Raw genomic sequence first — 22505 nt, 5'->3', positions numbered from 1 at the left:
CTTATTTTAAACTGCAAAGTTGCTTTTAAACTAGCTGGCTGCTCCCAGAAAATAATTAAAACATAACTGCCTTATTTACAGTACACGAACTGTTTCTTCTAGTAAAGAGTATCAGTTTTTAAAAATGCAGAAATTATTATTTTAAATTGCAACAATAGCAATACTATTCTATTTTTTAGTTCCCTCAGTTTACCATTTCTGCGTTTTTAAAAACTGGTGCTGGTACTGTACTCTTTACCAGCAGTAGGCTATAATCTGGCTAATTGCCACATTATCCAAATTTTCAATTATCTGATCTGGTCCCAATTAGACCAGATAAACGGGATTCTGCTGTACTTGGACAAGTTGGACGTCTTCAAGTCAGCAGGGTCTGATTAAATACATGCTAGAATATTCAAGGAGCTGACAGGAAATATCTGAGCCATTAGCTATTTCATCTCTGAAAATTCATGGAAGATGGGAGAGATTCCACAGGACTAGAAGAGGTCAAATATAGTGCCAATTTATAAAAAGGGGAATAAGGACAACATGAGGAATTACAGACCAGTCAGCTTAACTTCAGCACATGAAGAGCAAATAATCAAGCAATCAATTTGCAAACACCTAGAAGTTAATAAGGTGATAAGTAACAATCCATATGGATTTGTAAAGAACAAATCACGTCAAATCAACCTAATAGCTTTCTTTGACAAGACAACAAGCCCTGTGGATGGGGAGAAGCAGTAGGTGGTATATCTTAGGTTTTTAATACTGTCTCACATGACTTCCTCATAAACGAACTAGGGAAATGTAGCCTAGATGGAGCTATTATAAGATGGGTGCATAACTTGTTGGAAAATCATTCCCAGAGAGTAGTTGTCTGTGGTTCACAGTCAAACAGGAAGGATGTATTGAGTGGGCTCACAGGGAACGGTTCTCGGTCTGTTCAATATCTTCATCAATGATTTAGATAATGTTATAGTACGTTTATAAAGTTTGCAGATAATACCAAGCTGGTAGGGGTTGCAAGTTTTGGGGAGGATAGGATTAAAATTCAAAATGATCTAGGCAAACAGGAGAAATGGCCTGAAGTAAATAGGATGACATTCATTAGGGACAAACGCAAAGTACTCCACTTAGAAAGTAACAAATCAGTTGCACATACACAAAATGGGAAATGACTAGCTAGGAAGGAATACTGTGGAAAGAGATCTGGGGATTACAGTGGCTCACAAAGTAAATATGAGTCAACAGTGTAACAATGTTGCAAATCATTCTCGGATATATCAGCAGGATTGTTGTAAGCAAGACAGGAGAATTAATTTTACCACTCCATGCTGATTAGGCCTCAGCTGGAGTATTGTGTCCAGTTCTGGGCACCACATTTCAGGGAAGATCCGGACAAATTGGAAAAAGAGAAGAGCAACAAAAATGATTAAAGGTCTAGAAAACAGAATCTATGAGGAAAGAAAGAAAAAAATGGTTTGTTTAGTCTGGAGAAGAGAAGACTGAGGGAGGACATAACAGTTTTCAAGTACATAAAAAGTTGTTACAAGGAGGAAGGTGAAAAATTGTTCTCAACCTCTGAGAATGGGACAAGAAGCAATAAAGCTTAAATTCTAGCAAGGGAGATTTAGATTGAACATTAGGCAAAACCACCTGTCAGGGTAGTTAAGTTCTGAAATAAATTGCGTTGGGAGGTTGTGGAATCTCTGTCCTTGGAGTTGTGATAAATGAAGGGGGAGGAGGGTAGCTCCCTTTTATGAACAGGTTAGACAAACACCAGTGAGGGATGGTCTAGCTATTACTTAATCCTGCCTTGAGTGCAGGGGATTGGACTAGATAACCTATTGAGGTCCCTTCCAGTCCTACACTTCTAGTATTCTCTAACCTCACTCAAGTTCTTACCCAGGGTGGTCTGAACTTTCATTTGAATCAATCTACATGCCTTCTAGTGTTCTTCCTCACACCTCATTTGACTTCTGGAGAAACCACACTTCATATGCCTGATGTCATGAGAGCATGCTCCTACTATCTCAAAAGTACAAAGCCTTTCCACAAGTCATTTAGACTATTTGTAACAGGTAGGCTATTTCAATCCAAAGACTCTTGAAATGGGTATCAGACTGCATTAAGATAGTCTATAAACGAAATAAATTAGATCCACCTTCTCATATTAAAGAATGCTCTAGCAGGGCCCAAGGAACATTCCTGTATCAGAAAATTTGCAGGGGAGCAGCTTAGAACTCCGGGCATACTTTTATTCACTGGCTGTAGCTACAGGGTAAACAGTGAGGTGGCAAAATTTGAAGATGATACAAAATTACTAAAGATAAGACCCATGCAGACTGTGAAGAGCTACAAAAGGATCTCTCAAAACTGAGTGACTGGGCAACAAAATGGCAGATGAAATTTAATGTTGATAAATGCAAAGTGATGCACATTGGAAAGCATAATCCCAACTATACATATAAAATGACGAGGTCTAAATTAGCTGTTAACAATCAAGAAAGAGATCCTGGAGTGGATAGTTCTCTGAAAACATCCAGTCAATGGGCAGCGGCAGTTAAAAAAAGTGAACAGAATGCTGGGAATAATTAAGAAAGGGATAGATAATAGGACAGAAAATAACACGTTGCCTCTATATGAACCCACAGTACACATCTTGAATACTGCATGCAGATATGGTCACCCTATCCCAAAAAAAGATATATTGGAATTGGAAAAGGTTCAGAAAAGGGCAACAAAAAATCATTAGGCGTACGGAATGGCTTCCATATGAGGAGAGATTGATAAAACAGACTTTTCAGCTTGGAAAAGAGACAGATAAGGAAAGATATGATTGAGGTCTATAAAATCATGACTGGTGTAGAGAAAGTAGATAAGGAAATGTTGTTTACTACTTCTCAAGACACAAGAACTAGGGGTCACCCAATGAAATTAATAGGCAGCAGCTTTAAAACAAATAAAAGGAAATATTTCTTCACACAGTGCATGGTCAACTTGTGGAACTCCTTGCTGGAGGATGTTTGAAGGTCAAGATCATACATAACAGGGTTCAAAAAAGAATTAGATAAATTCATGGAGGAGCTCCATCAATGTCTATTAGCCAGGATAGGCAGGAATGGTGTCCCTAGCCTCTGTTTGCCAGAAGCTGGGAATGGATGACAGGGGATGGATCATTTGATGATTACCTGTTCTGTTAATTCCTTCTGGAGCACTGTCAGAAGAAAGGCTACTGGGATAGATGGCAGGAGGGCCATTCTTATGTTCTTAAGATCTGAAACCCAGTTTGGGAGGCAGACCTATCCTGTCTTTATTTAAATAGAGCTCCTAATATCCACTTCCTTAGGGAGAGAACAGCTGCTAACCAATCTCTTAGGGCTTGTCTACATTACAAAATTAAGTCAACTTAAGTCACTGTACAGCCACTGCAGCAATTAAAGCAGTGATTCACATCCACACTTGCTCCTTCTGTCAGTGGTGCACATCCTCACCAAGAGAGCTTCCACCAACTGAAGTGGGGTATTGGGATACTGACAGCTAGAGCCCAACAGCCCTTGTGGGGCTCACATCTGTCCCTGCATTCCACCACTGACAGCTGCCCCAGTGCTGACAACTCCTGATTATAGCCAGATGCAGGCTCACAGCTGGGCCCCCTCCACCCCGGTGCTGACAACCTGCCCTATTCAGCCAGGTGCAGGGTTCACAGCTGGAGGTGAACGTGGAGTTATGTCAGTGTAGTGGGGGACTTACTTGGCAGAAGCAGCATTCTAGTGTAGACACTGACATAATTAGGTTGACTTAAGCTGCCTTGCGTCAACCTAACTTTGATCCCCCTGAACCCAGACCCCACACCAAGCAGCCTGCACTCAGATTGCCCCACACAGAACCATCACACACACACACGGATTATCTCAGGCTGAGCTTGCCACTCACCACCTGGTATGCCTGGCATAAAGGGGCATGGCTCTTGGGTAGGCCCAGACCATGCACTGTCTCAGGCTTGGGTGCAGCCTCAATGCTAAGCCCATGTCCCGGGGGTGGGGGGGTTGCAGGGCAGCCATTGGCCTGTGCTCCCCACTGCCATGCTGGATCCTCCACATTTATTTATTGATCAAATAAAGTTTGCAGAATTTTAAAATGTGTGCAGAATTTTTTTTTTTGGCACAAAATATTTAATATTTTTGGTACAGAATTCCCTCAGGAGTAATGAATATCACACAGAGTGTTCTGCATTCTGCACTGACCAATAACTGAATTCATATCCATTTTGAGGTCTTTGAGTTCCTCTTGAAAGAGGGTCATGTTGAGTGAGGAAATGTCTGTGTCTTTGCTCCTCACTCTACTTGCTCCCTCAGCAGGGAAACTTCATCTGACCGAGTCCAGACTTCAGCGTGTGATTGCCAGGACCAAGAGTGATCTACGTGAAAGGCCTTCAATTATGGAACAAAATTCTGCAGCAAACCAGATGTAATAAAAGGTGTAACACACAGAAATACTGGTAAAAGGCTGATCATTTCCTGGTCCCACTCACATGACAGCTCAGAGTTACAAAAGGCTTTACTACTGTCACATGGCAAGGCTCCAATAAAGCTGTTTACATCATCCTCATCTGCCAGGAGTCTGTATTTGCTCTTCTGGTGGTATTTATTGTCAGAGAAGAGGTGGTCATGTATTACTTTGGGGCATGAACATTCAGGATGTTTTGAAGAAGGAAAGCGCCTCTTTGGTTTTGTTTAAATATTTTCAGTTCCTCCTGCAGGACTGACTTTTAAGGGTGGCTGTGGCATATAGCCTTGGTGCAAATATACAGTATCCCTGTGAACTTGGCCTGTTGCCAGCCACTATGTTTGCAATCTAACATTCTCTCCTTCTTGCAGCTTGGGCAATGGCTTTACATTCCTGTCGTAGTATTTTTTCTGTTCCAACTTCCTAGGACATACCTCATCTGTAACTACTTCAGGGTTAATTATGTTTGGTTCAAACAGACCGGTGATTTTTGGCACGGAGGTTTTTGTCCTGCTCATGAACCTCTGAACTGGTTAGTCTAGTGAAGTATATTTTGATATTCTAGCATTACCAAGTATAGATCTGCAATTTACAGTATGTTCCACAAAACATCAAGTAAAACTGTAGCACCAGTTCTATTTCAAAGAAATTTGAGTAGTAGCCTACTATTAAAAGGCAGAGTTTTCAATTTAATTCAGAAAGATTTGTGCCAATCTTTGATTGAGGATCTCAAGTGGTATCAGACCTTTCTTTTGAATCCTGTTTTCCTAACCGTATTCCAGATTTCACACTTTGGATATGTTTTCTTTGATGGCAGCATTCATATCAGGCCAAAATAGAACTGAGCTTTGCAGTTGCACTTTTTAAACACCCAGACAGGCACTATGGATTATTCTTAGCATTTCTAAATTCACGGTGTGTGGTATTATGATATCATGAACTTCGTACAGAATCTCACCATATTCAGTAATTGTACCATTATAGCCCCAGTACATGTTTACAGCTGGAGACATCGGGGCTTTTTCTATTGACCATCACTCTAGAATTGCTCTATCAAGCTCATTGGGTCATTCTGCATTTCTTGTCTGAACTTTTGAAATTTTGTTTGAGAAATGGGTAGCGCATAACATCCTGGGATTGGTGCCGTCTCTTTTTATGTTTATATAATGCCTAGCACAGTGGTACCCTGGCCTCTATGTACTATCACAATACAAATAATTTCAAACTTCTCTTTTAACAGGACTTTGTTCTCACTATTTATAAGCACTCTTGTAAGTATTTTGAAGACGCTCTTTTCCAAGCCTGTATCTCACATTTAATGAGTATCTTTGTAGTTTAATAATTTTATTTTAAGGCTAAGAATTGCTTTGCAGGGTGGTTTCTACAAATATTGAACTGATGTTCATTAAGTAAACACTGGTCAGTCTGTGCACTGAATGAGGTAGGGTTCTTTAGAAAAACAGTATGTGATCATGTAATTAAACACACTATAGAACGATGTACATGCACAAGAGGAGTGAATTATGGTTGCACAGACAACTTGTCCCAGTCCTGTCTCTTCCTCATCCCAACTCCTTGCCCCAGTCCCATTCTCCTCATCTAGCCATCCCAGTCTTCACCCCTTGGGCTTCTCATCCCAGTTGGAATCTCCCCTTGAGGTTCTCTGTCCCATTCTTCTTGCCCAACCATTCCTAGTTCCCTCCGCCTACCTGTTTTCCACAGGCTCCTTGGCCAGACAGTCCCATCCCCCCATTCCAGTTCTTCACTGGATCTCTCCCCACAACTGGGGCTCAGTTGCCCCCACCCACATTCTCTGTCCTAAGTGACTCCTAATACCAGTCTCTCCCCACAGACTCCTAATCTAATCTCAGTCCCCACACATACACACCTTTCCTGGTTCCTTGTCACAATCTCTTCACCCAGCCAGTGCCAGCTCCCATCCCATACCCTGGTTCCTCTCTTTCCCCTAACCCCACTGCTTCCCAGTCCTAGTTTCCTTGATGAGTCAGCCCCAGGCTCCACAACAAGATCTTCATCCAATCTCAGTCTCTCCTTTACCTACTTGCTCTCCCCTGCCCCATAACCCTTCCCACCTGCTAGTCGTCTTACCCAGTCACTTCCCCCAGTCCCCTCCCCCACTTCCTTTCTTGGTTCCCAGTCCTCTTACCCAGTCACTCCCAGAGTCCCTTCACTTTGCTCCCCCACTGGGAGCAATCTCCTCACAAGCTCTGTTTCTCACTTCCTCACCCCGGTCCAGCTCTTGTCCTTGTTGTATTGGGATCAAGAAGCTTCCTCTTCCACATTGCCTAGGCCCAGAGGAATGGTCAGAGAGAGCACAGCAGAAAGGATCTCCCTGTTCTCACTTCCAGTGCCTGGACGCAAACCTTACACAGCCCAGAGATGCAACTGCAGGGAGAGTTCTGTTTCACCTTGGCTGAAACATGCTTAGCGAGGCCAGAATCTTCAAAGATTTTTGCAGGTAAGTTCTAGCATGTGTCTGAGCATGTACAAACTGCAATTTCTCAAAGGCTTATAAACTGGCCAAATGTGGAAGATCATCATAGGAAAAGCACTGACACAAAGGCCACCCCCCTGCCAAACTCCAGGTCCCTGCTCCAAAGCATGGTGGCTCTAAAGTGTTTCCAGACAAAGGTCACCAGCATTTTTTAAACATGAACAAAACAGATTTAGGTTTGGCAGGATTTGATCTAAATTAGTAGCTGTCTGTAAACATAAATTTCAGCCAACATTCCAAAATCTCTCAACAAAAATAATCTCCATCAGTAACAGCCCCTATACCTTGGACCTACAGGGATCGAGTGTCACTGCGGCATCAGAGAGAGCCCTCTGCAGCCCTTCTGGCAAGGGAGAGAGGAAGGAGAACCATGACAGCAGAGCTGCAGAGGGCTTCCTGCACACCTGTGGGGCCAATGACACTGGATCCCTGCAGGTGCAAGGAAGGCTATGGTCCTGGATGGGTAGACAGAAGATCCCTGGGCCAGGATTGCAAGGAGTGGAACTAGTTCTTGGCTGTGGGGAAGGCCACCCTGCTGCTGAATGGCTCCTGATTGAGGTCAGGCTCATCATCCTCCTTGCAGTCCTGGGCAGAAGTTTCTGTTTTGGTCTTCCTACACCTTGTGCTAGCAGGGATCAGGTGCCATGAGCCCTTTGGCAGCAGAGAGAGTTCTCTGCAGCCCTGTTGTCATGGCTTTATTCACTTACTCATCAGCCAGGAGCAGGGGGCCATCCCCAGACAGAACAGCTCAGCAGCAGAGTGGCCTCCCCGGTGGCCACAGGCTCAACTTTCTCCTTGCAGCCCTGAGCAGAGTGTCTGTTCTGCTTGGCCAGGACTGCACTCTCCTCACCACCTTGCACTCAGGTGTTTTGGGCCCCTGGGCTGTGCAGAGAGCCCTGTAGCCCCATTGTCAGCACTGCCCTATCCCTAATCCCAACCCTATCCCACTTAGTTTCCCACACCTGTGAAAATAAAAGTTAAAACTTGGAAAAAAAATTATATTAATCATCAAAATTGCAAAAAAAGAACTGAAGTCTGCTAAGCCTAAATATATTTTCCCCTAACCTCACTCTTGGAAATGGCTGAATACCCTTTTTAGCTTCCAAAAACAAAAAATCCACAACTCAGCCTGAAGAGAAGGGTGGGGTACAATAGTTGGTTATGCTACCTCTCCTGCTGATAATAAATTACTTTCTAGCCATTTCCAGGCACTTGTGTGCTCTTCTCCTAGCTAGCTTTAAACACTTGTGTGTTTGCTCCTCAGTTAGGCAGCTGGGAACTCTCATGTTCCCCGACTAGCGAGTTTGTTCAGAAGCCTGTTCTAACCAGTTCTGGGGAGTGCGAGCAGGAAGAGCTCTTCAGCTCGGCCCCCCGCTCCCCTCCCTCCAGACAATCAAGGAGAGCAGGGTACTTCGGCTTTAGGTGTAAACGCTGCGCAGGTTCGGCGAACAGGCCGGTCTGGGGTTACTGGTTGGTCCTATCCCAACGCAGGGAGCTGGACTTGGTGATTTAGCCAGGTCCCTTCCAGCTGTACTGCGCTGTGTGTATTGTTAACTCCCATGGGAGTCTCCCGTCCCTACCCTGCCCTTGCGGGGGGGAGAAGGGCTGGGTCTGGCTGTACCTTGCACCCGGGGGGTGGGCGCAGCGCAGGGCATCTGCCCTCGGGAGTTTCGGGTCCCTGCATGGGGGTCTGGGGCTGTTGTTGGGATCGTCACTGCGCCCTGGCGCCGCCGCGACCTCTGTGAACCGGCCGCCCTGCCTCTGTCCCTCCCGCCCTGGGCGCCGCGTCCCCCATCCCTGCGGCTCGCCGCCGCCCTCAGAATGCCGAGGAGACGCGGCGCGGGGGCGGGGGCGCGCCCTGCACTGTCCTGTCCTGCCCTGCGCTGCGCTCAAGGTCGCAGAAGGTGCCAGCCAGAGCCGGTCCAAGCACGTCCGCGCCGCCTGGCCCCGAGCCCGCAGCCAGCGCCGCCCATCTGCCCCTGGGCACTGCCTCAGTTGCTTAAATAGCGGCTCCCGCCGCCGGGCCGCCCACCATGAGCCCGGCGCGCTGCCCTCGCCACACCACCACCACCGCCGCCTCCTCAGGTAACCGCCGCCGCCCTCCCCCCGCGGGCCAAGCCGGGCAGCCGGCGGATCCCCCCACCCAGAGCAGCGGGAGCCCCGGGATCCGGCACCGTCGAGCTGCCTAGACTGGGGGCGGCTGAGGCCGACGGGGCTGGACGAATTAGAAGGGGGGGAGCGGGGTCCGGACCCCCAAGGGAGGGGCTCACCCTGAGCAAACCGCCCCCGGTTGCACGGGGGGTGGGGAGAGGCTGAGTGTCTCCATCCCGTGGCGCCAGCTCAGTGCCGCTAGCAGGTGTGGAAGCGCGGCCATAGCCCCGCAACCTGGGAGCCAGGCAGCGCGTAGGTCTTCGTGGGTTAGCCCCGCCCCGCGTTTCTCCAATGCGGCAGCCACGGCCGCCTGCTTCCACCTGGGCTCTGCGTGCGGGGGATTGGGGCGGGGCTAAGCAGTGGCCCCGCCCCTGGAGCCGCCCTCAGGGACTGGGCCCTGCCGCCCCGCACCCCGCCGGCAGAAACGCTGGAGGCAGCGGGGTTCGGGTTTGTGCTGAGGTGGGGGAGATATTGGGCTCTGCTCCCAGGCGCACCCTTCCCTCCCATGGGCCCTGGAGCATGCAGCCCCGAGCTCCTGGGCACCTGCCATGGGCTCTGACTGTGGGGTTTCAGGCTCCGTCTCTAGGCTTCGACTGCATAGCAGTGGGCTCCAGCCACAGGGCTTTGGGCTCTGGCCATGGGATCCAACCCCAGCCTTCAATCACCCCTGGCCCCCAGTGTGTCCTCCGGCACCAGGCTGCAATGTTCATTTTTCTGGCAGAGGGGTGCTCAGCACCCACTCTGCCCCTTCCCTTAAGACCCCACCTCTTCCTGTCCCCTTCTGCCCCTTCCCCCAGCAGCTCCTGCCCTTCACCAAACAGCTGATCAGCAAGTGCCTGGTGGATGCTGAGCACCCACTATTTGGCACCTATGGTTTCAGCTGCATGCTCCATTCGCTGGCCGCGTGGTGGTGGGCACCTGGCTAGAGCCATTGGGCTTCAGGCTCCAGCCCCCAGCTGTGCAACAGCAGGAGCCAGCCCCAGGCTACCCCCTCATGCCCCCATTGCTCCTGGCCCCTGCTGTGTCCTCTAGCCCCCATGCCTGACTGTGTGGCTATAGGGTTCTGGTCCCTGGGCTCCCCCCATCACTCTTGGCCCCCACTGTCTCCTCCAGTCCCCGAGGCACCCACTGCTTCCTCTAGCCATCACTCCTGGCCCCTAGCTGCCTCCCTACTCACCTCCCCATCCAGGACTTAATTTGTCCCCCAGCTTGCCAGGGCTGAGTATGTCTGTTGTGAGAAGTAATATTTGTATGTTTGTTGATATCACTTTTCACTGCCTCTCAGCTAGCTAGCAAGTCTGCTGCTGTGGAAAGTGATATCAACAAACATACAAATACCACTTTTTACAGAAACAGACTTACTAGCTAGCAAGTCTAAAAAGAAAAAAAGAAAACAACAAAAAAAGACAAGAACGTGCAAAGCACCTTATTTGTTTCTATTCTGTTTAGGTCCAGTAAAGAATATAAAGACAACTGTACATTATTTTTATTATCGAGTCTGAAAAAAAAAAGCCACATAAATTACAATGATTTGAGCATGTATATGTGCATATATATTTGTTTTTCATACAGTTAATTAGGTAGATTAGGAAAAAGTGTCAGAGCAGCCACAAGCAAGAGTTAAAGCAGCAAAGAGTCTAGTGGCACCTTGTAGACTGATGTCTGTTAGTCTATAAGGTGCCACAGGACTCTGCTGCTTTTACAGATCCAGACTAACACGGCTACACCTCTGATACTCAGCAAGAGTTAGTGGCCGCACTCTGGGGCCACCAAAAATTTGTTGTGAGAACCACTGGCGTAGGCAATCCCTGTGTTCCTTTGATTCCATTCTTAGCAGTGTTGATTTGCCTTCTTGTTTATCACCACTTTCTCCTTTTAACTCCCTTTAATTTAAACTGCTCATATACCTGACAAGGTTCTAAATTAACGTTATCAATCCAAGAAAGGAGCCTGAGTGTCACTGTGGACACTCAGTGAAGACATTGGCTCAGTGTGCAGCTGCACTTTTAAAAAAGCAATCTAACTGTTAGGCTGCATGAGGAATGGGATGGAGAATTCATAGATTCCAAGACCAGAAAGCAGGACCATAACCAGAGCGGGGCAAGGTGCAAAGTCAAATAGGGCAGAAAAATTATGAAAAAACAATAGGGAGAACAAATATGCTTGCTTGCCCCAGGTGCTAAAATGCCTACTTACAGCTCTGCCAGAAGGGACCATTATAATCATCTAGTTCAGGAGTTCTCAAACTGGGGGTGGGACCCCTCGGGGTCGCGAGGTTATTACATGGGGGGTTGTGAGTTGTCAGCCTCCACCCCAAACCCCGCTTTGCCTCCAGCATTTATAATAGTGTTAAATATATAAAAAGATGTTTTTAATTTATAAGGGGGGGTTGCACTCAGAGGCTTGCTATGTGAAAGGGGTCACCAGTACAAAAGTTTGAGAACCACTCAAAGTCTGACCTTCTGTATAACGCAAGCCATAGAACCTTCCCAGAATAATTTCTAGAACATATATCTCAGAAAAACATCCAATCTTGATTTAAAAATTGTCAGTGAAGGCAAATCCATCACAATACTTGCCAAATTGTTTCAATGGTCTGAATTTCCCTAACTTCAACTTCCAGCCATTGGATTTCTCTGCTAGATTGAAAAGGCCATTATTAAATATTTGAACTGATTGTTTTTGCTCATCATGTAATTCAAGGTTTTAGAACTAGAGGATTTCATCTTCTCACACCTTTCCTCTTTTTTTTCTTTTCAACTTCCAATTGGTTTCTTAACTTTGAATGAACTTGTCATTGAATTGAACTACTTGAATAAACTGAAATGAATAAAATGTTCTCTCTGCTCCTACAAAAGAGGTTACTGCTGTCAAAAGGTGATTTAACAAATTCTGGTTACAGGTGCTTAGTTAGTAATATCCACCAGATCAGTTGTTTGTAGGGCTGTCAAGTGATTAAAAAAATTAATTGTGCCATTAAAAAAAATAGAATACCATTTATTTAAATATTTTTGGATGTTTTGTATATTTTCAAACATATTGGTTTCAATTACAGCACAGAATATAAAGTGTATAGTGCTCACTTTATATTTATTTTTGATTACAAGTGTTTGCACTGTCAAAAGACAAAAGAAATAATATTTTTCAATTTACCTAATACAGATACTGTAGTGCAATCTCTTTATCACAAAAGTTGAACTTACAAATATAGAATTATGTACAAAATACTGCATTCAAAAATAGAACAATTCAAGATTTTAGAGCTTGCAAGTCCACTCACTCCTACTTCTTGTTCAGCCAGTCGCTCAGACAAACAAGGTTGTTTACATTTGCAGGAGATCATATTGCCCTCTTCTTGTTGACAATGTCACCTGAAATTGAGAACAGGCATTCTTATGATACTGTTGTAGTGCAAGATATTAACGTACCAGATGCGCTAAAGATTCATATGTCCCTTCATGTTTCCACCACCATTTCAGGACACATGCGTCCATGCTGATGATTGGTTCTGCTCAAAAATCATCCAAAGCAGTGCGGACCGACACATGTTCATTTTCATCATCTGAGTCAGATGCCACTAGCAGAAAGTTCATTTTCTGTTTTGGTGGTACAGGTTCTGTAGTTTCTGCATTGGAGTGTTGCTCTTTTAAGACTTCTGAAAGCATGCTCCCTACCTTTTCCCTCTCGGGTTTTGGCAGGCACTTCAGATTCTTAAATCTTAGGTCGATCTTTACAAATCTCACATTGGTACTTTGCGTTTGGTCAAATTTGCAGTGAAAGTGTTCTTAAAACGAACAACAACATGTGCTGGGTCATCATCTGAGACTGCTATGACATGAACTATATGGCAGAATGTGGGTAAAACAGAGCAGGGAATGTACAGTTCTTCCCCAAGAAGTTCAGTCACAAATTTAATTAATGCATTATTTTTTTAATGAGCGTCATCAAGCATGGAAGCATGTCCTATGGAATGGTGGCTGAAGCATGAAGGAGCATACGAATGTTTACCATATCTGGCATGTAAACACCTTGCAATGCTGGCTACAAAAGTGCCATGCAAATGCCTGTTCTCACTTTCTGGTGACATTGTAACTAAGAAGAGGACAGCATTATCTCTTGTAAATGTAAACAAACTTGTTTGTTTTAGCGATTGGCTGAACAAGAAGTAGGACTGAGGGGACTTGTAGGCTCTGAAGTTTGACATTGTTTTGTTTTTGAGTGGAGCTATGTAACAAAACAAAAAATCTACATTTGTAAGTTGCATTTTCTGGACCAAGAGATTGCACTACAGTACTTGTATGAGGTGAATTGAAAAAATACTATTTCTTCTGGTTATCATTTTTACAGTGCAAATATTTGTAATCAAAATGTACATTTTGATTTCAATTACAACACAGAATACAAGATCTATATGAAATCGCGATTAATCTTTTTTGAGTTAATCACGTGAGTTAACTGTGATTAACTGACAGTCCTAGTTGTTTGCCTTTCTTTAAAACTTGACAGCAAACGTACTGTTTAATATTTTTTTGTATTTTAATTTAAATTAGTTTAATAGGTTGTCAGTTTCAAATTTAACTTTAAATAGGTTAATTTAAAAAAACAACCCTGTATTTAATTTAAATAAAATCATCTGGTTTTTTTTTTAATCACTGATTTTTTGTTATCTACCTTGCATTGTATGGATGACAAGAATCTGACCTGAACACATTTTGGAAGAAATGTCAAATGTCATGCTTCAAGGTTTAAACTAATCTAATTACTAGGGATTAGGAACTAACCTAAAAGGGGGAGGGGGCAGATTATCCCACATCTGCCTAATATGAGGATTCTTCTACTTTTCTCCAAAGCATCTGGTGCTGGCCCCTGTTAGAGACAAAATATTGGAATAAATGGACCAGAAGACTGATCCATCATGGCAATTCCTATGTTCTTGTCCCTCTACCCGCAGTCATGCTATTCTCTGGACAGAGAGAATAACTCTGAAAGTCTTATTCTGCAGTACTTCAAATGACTAGTTACCCCTCCCACTCTCCAAACTCCTCGATCCCAGCCTGGAGCACCCTCCTGCACCCCAAGCCTTTCATCCCTAGCCCCACTCCAGAGCCTGTACACCCTCCTGACCCCAATTCCAATTTTGTGAGAATTCATGGTTAGCCATACAATTTCTGTTGCCCGATGTGGCCCTCGGGTCAGAAAGTTTGCCCACCCCTGTACTATAGTGATGAGTACTACAGGAAAGCCCGTGAGAAAATTAATAATTCTGTCTTCAAAGCAGTGCCACATGCTGAATGAGAATAAAACAAAATATTGAATAGCTGCTCATTCAGTGAATACTGTCAGGGGGTCACTGTGGAGAAAAAATGTATGTGATCGTGTAATTAAATACTGTGTCCCAATGCATGCACCCTAGTAAGCTGAATTAAGGTTGCACAGGCAACCATAATTCTGGTATTTCTAATTTTTAAGTGTTGACTTTGCAACTTTAATAATGTTCTTTTAATTTGGAGAGTTTTTGTGTGTAATGTCTTAAGTGGGTTTTTTTGTTTTTTTTTTCCAAAAAAGCAAATTGAAAAAACCTGTGGCCTATCTATCATGTGGTTTCCTGTTAACACCTCCATGGTACATCAGCAGGGTTGGAACTTTTAGATCCACTGAACCAGACCTCTGCCACTTGAGCTAAAGGAATCACTGCTAGCAGTAATAAGTTGTCATCCTCTCTAGGTGGACCAGCACTACAGGTGGGTGGGACACTTTGCCAGTGTGTTTCACAGGTTTTGCTGACAGCAGAGGAATGGCAAGACTCAGGAATCTTGGGTTCCATTTCCGATGTTGGAAAGGAGTGTGCTGTAGTGGGCACAGACACTTCTGCCCCATCTCCAGCAATCTATCCATGTCCTTTCACTGGCAATTTTTTGTTCCAGTCCCAGTCTCCATTTCTCAGGCTTCTCAGCCCAGGCCCAGCCTGTCACAATTCACCATGACACAGTTCTTGAATTAACTGCACCTCTCACCCTCTCCTGGTCTCCATGAGGGGGCCCACTTAGGTCTGAGGCCAATAGCCATCACCTTTCTCAAGGTGGGATGCCTTAATGCTTTCCCTCTAGCCCAGGGTCTTAAGCTGCCAATTCTTTCAATTCCCTGTGATCACGAGGGCCGATCTGAGGGTACGTCTACACTGCACGATTATTTCGAAGTAGTTTAAACCGATATTACAAAACCGATGTTATAAAATCGGTTTTGCGCGTCCACAATGCGATCACAAAATCGATTGCTTGCGTCCATGGTCCAAGGCTACCATCGATTTAAGGAGCGGTGCACTGTGGGTAGCTGTTCCTCAGCGTAAGAAATCTTCCTCTTGACTACTTTCTATTGTCACCCTTGTGTTATGAATGTGCTAGTAGACGGACTTACAGCACGAGGAAGCAGTATCTGTTCCTCCTCTTAGGTGGTAGTACAGTTCTGCTCATGCATCAAGGAACCGCCTAGCTGCTATAACATCAAGTGCAAATTGCTACTGCGAGCCAGTAGATAGGACAGAACGGCTAATAACAAGCTTAATCATTGAAACTTGGGGCTCACAAATTTTTGCAATCACATTGGATTGACTTGCTTGCAACGAGTCAATCCTCCCTCTATGGTATCTAAAGATAGAGATCCTTCTGCCTTGACTGTAAGCCCGGCCAGAGGCTGCTCCACGCGCCTCCCCCCCGACATCATTTCTCACTAACACGTCTTGTTCTTATTCTGTATTCCTAAAAATACTTCATGAACAAACGGACAGGGAGGGGAAATGACGGTTAGCCCCAGGAAGGTGAGAGAGAGAAAGCAACGGGTGCCTTCTTGCAAGGGCAACCCTGTGAATACGACACGGAGCACCTGTGCTCTCTGATACACTGGATCTCTTGTCCACTTGCCTATATATTTCTAGGCAGGACGTGCACCACTGACCCTCTGGTCCGCATCCGAACTCGATGCCGGATTAGTGCCCGGTAAACAGGGGAAATCCCAAGAAAGAGAGCATCATAACACGCTGACCATTTCCTGCTAATAAATTCACGTGTCCAGCTCGATCACCCGGGGTTTGGCGAGTGCGTTTCAAATGCAAAGTTCTACTGCATTGAACTTACGGGAGATAGGCAGATGTTATCGCCGTGTTTATGGGAGACAAATCTCTTTTATCAGAGCTCCGTTGAAAGAACAGGAAATGCCAAAGCCTGTTGAAACATAAACTACAGGTCACAGCGGTGCGGCTGACAACAGGTAACGGCAGCCAGACACTCAAACGGATGGTCCTGAGGGAGAGGGTAATGGGACTACAGCTACCCGAGTCTCCACAGCTGTCTCTGAAAAATATTTGCATTTTTTGGCTGCGTGCCCAATTCTGCGCTATACACGGTGCTGGCGTGGTCACGAACAGCTCGTCAGTTTTTTCCCCCTCCATCACGGTAAAAAAAAAGTGAAATAATAATTCCTTGAGTACTGTAATGTCACCACTCATGTGTACTGAATGCTGTGGCAGACGCGATGCTGCTGCGCGTGAAAGAGCAGTATCCGGCTCCTTTACCCCTCCCAGGTAGATTGGCTGCGATGATTGCTCCTGGCTGAGTTGTGCCGGGGGCTCCAGGTTGAAAAGGGATGACTCCCTTTTTTGACAGTGAAATGGTACGAACGCCTGGGGACCCGTTTCTCTTATCCTCTGGGGTGAGGTCGTTCATCAGACCCCTTCCTGCTCTTGACGTTAAGAAAGATTCTGACTTGCATTGACTGTCATAGCCCATGGTGGCTCCCCCCCTTCATCTGATCTCAGTAAACTCTGTATCTTATCTTGCATCTTATAACATCATGCCAACAATGGTGGGGGGGGCACTGCTGTGGTTAGGCCAAGTAGTGGACAGCAACATTGCGTTACGTGTTGCAGCGGCTACCCTCTGTGAAACGATTGTGCGGAGCAGCTGTTTGCTGTGCTACACTGATTATAACTGTATCCTATTCTTGGTCTGAACTGACTCTATTTTTATTAACCGTAAAGGGCAGGATTGACCAGTCCCAAGTGAGTTAATCCCCATTTTTCCTTCAAAAATTTACCACAGGTTATTTATCTGTTCTGTCCCATTTATTGTGTGAAGATTGTACAAAAAGAGATGAGATGAGATGGTAACAGATTTTGCTGTTTCCAGTAGATACTGTATCCATCTACCACTAGGAAAGGAGCCAGATTTCAATAGCAATAATCACACTCAGAATTACTTCATTGTCTATGATTAACTGCCACTGTGCAAAGCTTTAATACACCTCAGTGCCTGAGATTCTCGTAACGATAGCATTCAGTAAAAGAGGGTGAATTGTAGTACTCAGTGATTGCTTTATTTAACTTTCCATTTCATCGTGCTGGGGTAGGGGAGGAAACTGATAGCTGTTCGTGAACCATAAAAGACACCGTGGTGTAAGCTACAGACACTGGCGCTAAGCAAGAATGCAAATAGTTTTAGAGACCTGCTGAGGACGTGGAATAGGCGGAGTCGCTCAGCACCCCCGTTGCTTCTCCATGATCCCCGGCCCTGATGCAGAATGTTAAATGGTCACACGGGGGGAGGGGGGGGTTCGTCGTAAACGTCGTCGAGTCATTCCTTGCTCTGGAAACTCAGCAGACGTCCTTTCGCACAATTTTTCTCCTGGATTGCCCTTCGCAGACACAATAGCCCGGCGGAGACTAGGACGTCGGCTTTTTGTGTATTTTCCGTCCATTTGTACTTAGATGCGTGAGAGACAGAGCGACACGTCAGAGCGCTAACACCAGCATTTCAATTGCTTTTGCAATTGATAGTAAAAGAATGATATACCAAATACTATTTCTGTACCGTCTACTGCCAGAGAAACTGGCAATGACATGATGGTTATCTCTCTCTCTAAACTGTCCTGCTGTATCATGAGTGCCCTGCGCTAAAAATCAGCGGCGGGGCGCACGCAAAAGCCAACTTGGGATTGACTTACTTGGCCACTGAGTCAATCCCTCCCTTGCTGTCTCCCCCCTAGAGTCAGTCCTGACTACAAGAAGAGTTCAAGGCAGCAGAGAATCCTGTGGCACCTTACAGGACTAAACAGACGTCTGCTTAGTCTATAACAGGGTGCACAGGATCTCGCTGCTTTTACAGATCCCGGACTAACATGGGCTATCTCTGAGGAAGAGTCAAGTGTATTAAAGAGCTCAGTACTGCCATGCTGTATTAACAGGGGTTCTCCTGGCAAGACTGGCACTTATTGCTTCACTTCTCTCCCAACCCTCTGCAGCTACCGTGGCGGCCCACCCCCCATTTTCTGTCATCGCAGTCTGGTGAGGAATATAAGATAACAACAGACTTATTTGTTACATAAATGTAGTGGGGGGTCACTTGGAGGCAGGAGGTCGTGGCTATGACAGTCCAGGCCAGGACATACTCAATTTTTAGAAACCAGAAGCGGACGCTTACTCTGCCCAAGTGAGCACTCCCATTTGGGTTTTCAGGAACCATGTGTCACAGGGGCATATATCGGCATCGTGACACTAACTGTGACTGCACTGGCCAGGTAAACAGGAAAGCCTATCCCCTATGCGAACTTTTGAATTCATTTCCTGATTGGTTCCACGTTGAGGGTCAGACACACACACAGGTGACCACACAGAGCTCATATTGCACTCGTCACAAGCCAGTCTCCTGATATTCGAGAAAGCGCCGCAAGCTTGAGCCACACAGAGAGTTCTGGTCTGCATCGCTATCTGGTGTGAGGACTCACGTGTCCAGCACTGCGTTCCAAAGACGAAATGAAAAAGTTTTTGGAAGAATTTCAAAGTTCTGGCTGATTAGGTCAAGCAGAACTCCCTTCAGTGCCGAGTACTGCAAGAACTTAGAAGGGTTACCAGACAGCCAGAGAAGCAAACGGAAGGTCAGGCTCTGAGCCGAACAGCCGCTTTCTATGCTGAACTCATGCAATTCTGGGGTTCACGCTACCAAGTGCCCACCCCTGGCGTGGATTAGACTTTGGATTGAATATCAAGGATTCTCTGAGATGTATCGAGGGGGAAGTGGAGACGCAATTGAGGATGAAGATGAGCGTGGTGATTTCAGCACCACAGCAGTCCGTAACCCAACAGCCAGGATCTTTTTGAGACCCAGAATCACAGTCCCTGCGTCTAAGCGAGAGCCGACAGTGAAGCCATGGAAGCGACCCGGTAAGTGTCCTTAATTCTGTACCAAAACAGCGGATTAAAATAAGACGGTTTTCTAGATCGCCATACACCAGGGTTTTGTTGCAGTCGCAGCCATTCCTGTTACAGGAATTTCGTTAACATGTCTGGGATGGAGTAAATACTCCAAATTTAATGCCATGAATCGATCGTGGAGGAACTCAAAACCCTATATGCTAGTATAGAAATTCTGGCCAAGACAGCCTTCTCCGTTCCCCCCATAGTAGGTAACTTTTCAACGCCTTGCATTTGCAAGACATTTTGGGCTACTGCAGGCATTTGAGGCATTGCACGAAGCATGCATCAAACAAACGATTCTGCCTCCTGCCTTGCTATTGTCAGGAGAGAGATATCATCATTGTTACCTTGTAGAACATCAGAACTGTAAACAGGGGGCGACAATTGTGCGATTTCTTACTGCCAGAGCGGGGGGATGGAGGAGGATAGCGACGAGTTTTCAGCGTCTGGCAAGCAGGATCTTCCTTACAGGCACGCGAATGCGGGGTGATGTAGGGTGAATTCACTAGCAGTGATCGTATATTATAGGCCTGCGTGTTGGTGGATGTGAAAAGGGGGTTGGGCATTCAGGCCTCCTCTTAACAGGAGCACGGCCATCATATAGGCATCACTGTGTATGTTGAACGGCGAGAGAGTCAAAATTTTAAGCCTCACTTACCATCGCGCTTTGTGGACGTCACGGTTGGCCTACTGCGTGCTGTGTGTGTCCACACCAGTCACACAACACTGAATATTTAACGCTACAAAATGCGGACTTGATTATAGAGATCACATGTGCTCTGTAGGTGGATAGCTGTCTATTCGTAACAGAGTCTATCATGCTCTGTAAAAGGCTCCTTCTCCACATACTTATTCCCTGGTTTTGCCTTCCCCATGCAGCCTGCACATTATCTCAGAAGTCCCTATTGCATCACGAGGGTGTTGCTGTATACGTCGGAGAAAGAAGGAGAAGACGCGCAGCTTGAATATGTTCACAGAAATTATTGACAGAACACGCAATGAGGAGGCGATAACAGCAATGTTGGAAGGATGTCGGTGCAAAAGTACAGAAGCTGCCAGTGAACGGATCTGAGAGGGACCCGCGGCCCGCCCACCCACGTTGGAAGAGAAGAAAACGCTGTTCTGGCTGCTTCTCCAAACTGAAATCCTCCAACGCGATGGTGGAGCTTCAGAAGAGCAGCACAGTAGCAGAGTGCCACTGCAGCCCTGTATTAACCTCCCTGCAGCCCAGTTCCCATATTCCCTCACCCAGACGTTGTAAGAAGCGTGTGGAAAGGCTTTGTGACCGCCCTACTCCTCCACCCCTGCCGCGTTCAGGAAAAGCTGTAATTACGTACAATGTGTAGTAGGTTTCCCTTCCCCTTCCAAACACAGCAGTCAGGGAAGCCTTCCCATTCTCTGCCTTTTTTATAGTTCCTTTGTAATACAGAATCGAAAGGGGGAGGGTGGGTTGCTTTACAGGGAAATCTAGTAAGGAAAAAATCATGATTTTAACGAACGGATGCATAATTACTTTTAGGACATAATAAATGATTTTTAAAGAACATACAGAAATTTATTTCTTCGCCAACCGTGTAATGAAAAGGGGGAGGGTTGGTTGCTTCCACTGAATAAGTCCATAAGAGCGAGGGTTATTCAATAGGGGAAGCAACCAGTCACACCGATTACCCTTGGGCCGTGCTGAAACTTGGTCTTTCAACGATTCTCTTGATGCGCAGCGCTGCCGTTGTGCTCTTCATCGCCCTGGTCTCTGGCTGCTGCTGTACGTCAGCGGCCGGTATTTGCCCAGCTCCCACCCAGCCATAAAGTGTCTCCCCCTTAGTCTCACAAAGATTGTGGACGCACACAGCAAGCAGCATGCAAGCGTTGGACATGTTGGCTGAGGTCTGAGCGGTAAGTAATGCATCGCCAGCGGACCCTTTAAAGCCAACTGACCAATTCTACCACCATCCGAGGCACTTGCTCAGCCTGTAGATTGAACAGCTCCTGACCACTGTCGCAGGCTGCCAGTGTATGGCTTCTGAAGGCATGGCATCAAGGGGTAGGCTGGGTCCCCCAGGATACTTGGCATATTGAACATTCCCAACGGTTATTCTGGTCTGGGTAAGTGAAATTCCCTGCTGCAGCGTTTAAAGACAGACTAGTGCTCCTGAAGACGCCGAAGCGTCATGAACCCTTTCCTTTGGGCCATCCCACGGGATGTGGGGAAAGCTCCCGTGGTCACCAGTGCTTGCGCACCAATAGAAAAGTACCCCTTCGGTTCCCGTACTGCGTACCGGGTGATTCTGGGGCAGATAGGGATATGGGTTCCATCTATGGCCCACCACAGGTTCGGAAAACCCAATTGCAGCAGCCATCCATAATCACCTGCCCGATTCCCAGGAGTTCACAACTTTCGTTAGCAGCAGCCCTTAACGATGTACTTTGGCTACTTTGGCTTCACGTGCAAGCCCCCACTGTAGATTTGCCCACTCCAATTGTTTCCGACTGACGTAGGTCTGGCGTTGCAACTTCCAGAGGGCTATTGCCACTCGTTCTCCCTGTGAGGGTGCTCTCATGTTTGTATTATCCACTGTTTCAGGGGCAGGAACACCAAATTCTAGGAAATGCTCTTACGCATGCGAAAGTTTCCAGCCCACTGCGATCGTCCCACACCGGTCAAAACAATCTGGCACGCGACATGTCTGTGCTTGTTTCCCGTGCCAAATCGGCGTTCACTGTGGAGTGATGCCCCCGTAAAGCAGTAGCTCAAACCGCTGGGAGCCAGCGAGTTTATGAAATTCTGCCCTCCATCTCGTCTCGCTGTCCTCGCCGCTCAGCTATCGTGCCTCTCCTCTTCCTCTGCCTTTGCAGGTCATTGGTTCAGTATAAGCAGCACGAGCGACGCGAGTTTGTACACGTCCGGATACCTGTTTGTTGATCTCAGGGTCCATGATTGCTGTTTTGCATTATGGGTTGCTCAATGCACTCCGCGCGGAAAAACGCGCAAAGGTTGATCTGCTGCCTCCAAAGGGAGGGTGGGCTGTACCGCAGCCACCCGGGTTCAATTGTTTTCTGGGCCCATCAGGCACTGTGGCTCTCAACTCGGAAGTGGGACTATGGGAG

At 46.3% G+C, this 22505-nt stretch overlaps 1 protein-coding gene across 1 annotated transcript in view; it reads left to right on the top strand.

Moving 5' to 3' along the window:
* The first annotated feature begins 8965 nt into the window (after window positions 1-8965).
* Window positions 8966-22505, top strand: part of TMEM171 (transmembrane protein 171) — a 40050-nt gene continuing 26510 nt past the window's right edge. Inside the window, exon 1 of the mRNA XM_032771647.2 lies at window positions 8966-9091. The gene's annotated coding sequence lies outside the window, so the exon portion shown is untranslated. The remainder of the gene's footprint in view (window positions 9092-22505) is intronic.

The sequence above is a fragment of the Chelonoidis abingdonii genome, chromosome 6 (genome assembly GCF_003597395.2).
Source record: "Chelonoidis abingdonii isolate Lonesome George chromosome 6, CheloAbing_2.0, whole genome shotgun sequence".
In the NCBI taxonomy this organism is placed as follows: domain Eukaryota; kingdom Metazoa; phylum Chordata; order Testudines; family Testudinidae; genus Chelonoidis; species Chelonoidis abingdonii.
This window is presented reverse-complemented; position numbering and strand designations above follow the sequence as displayed.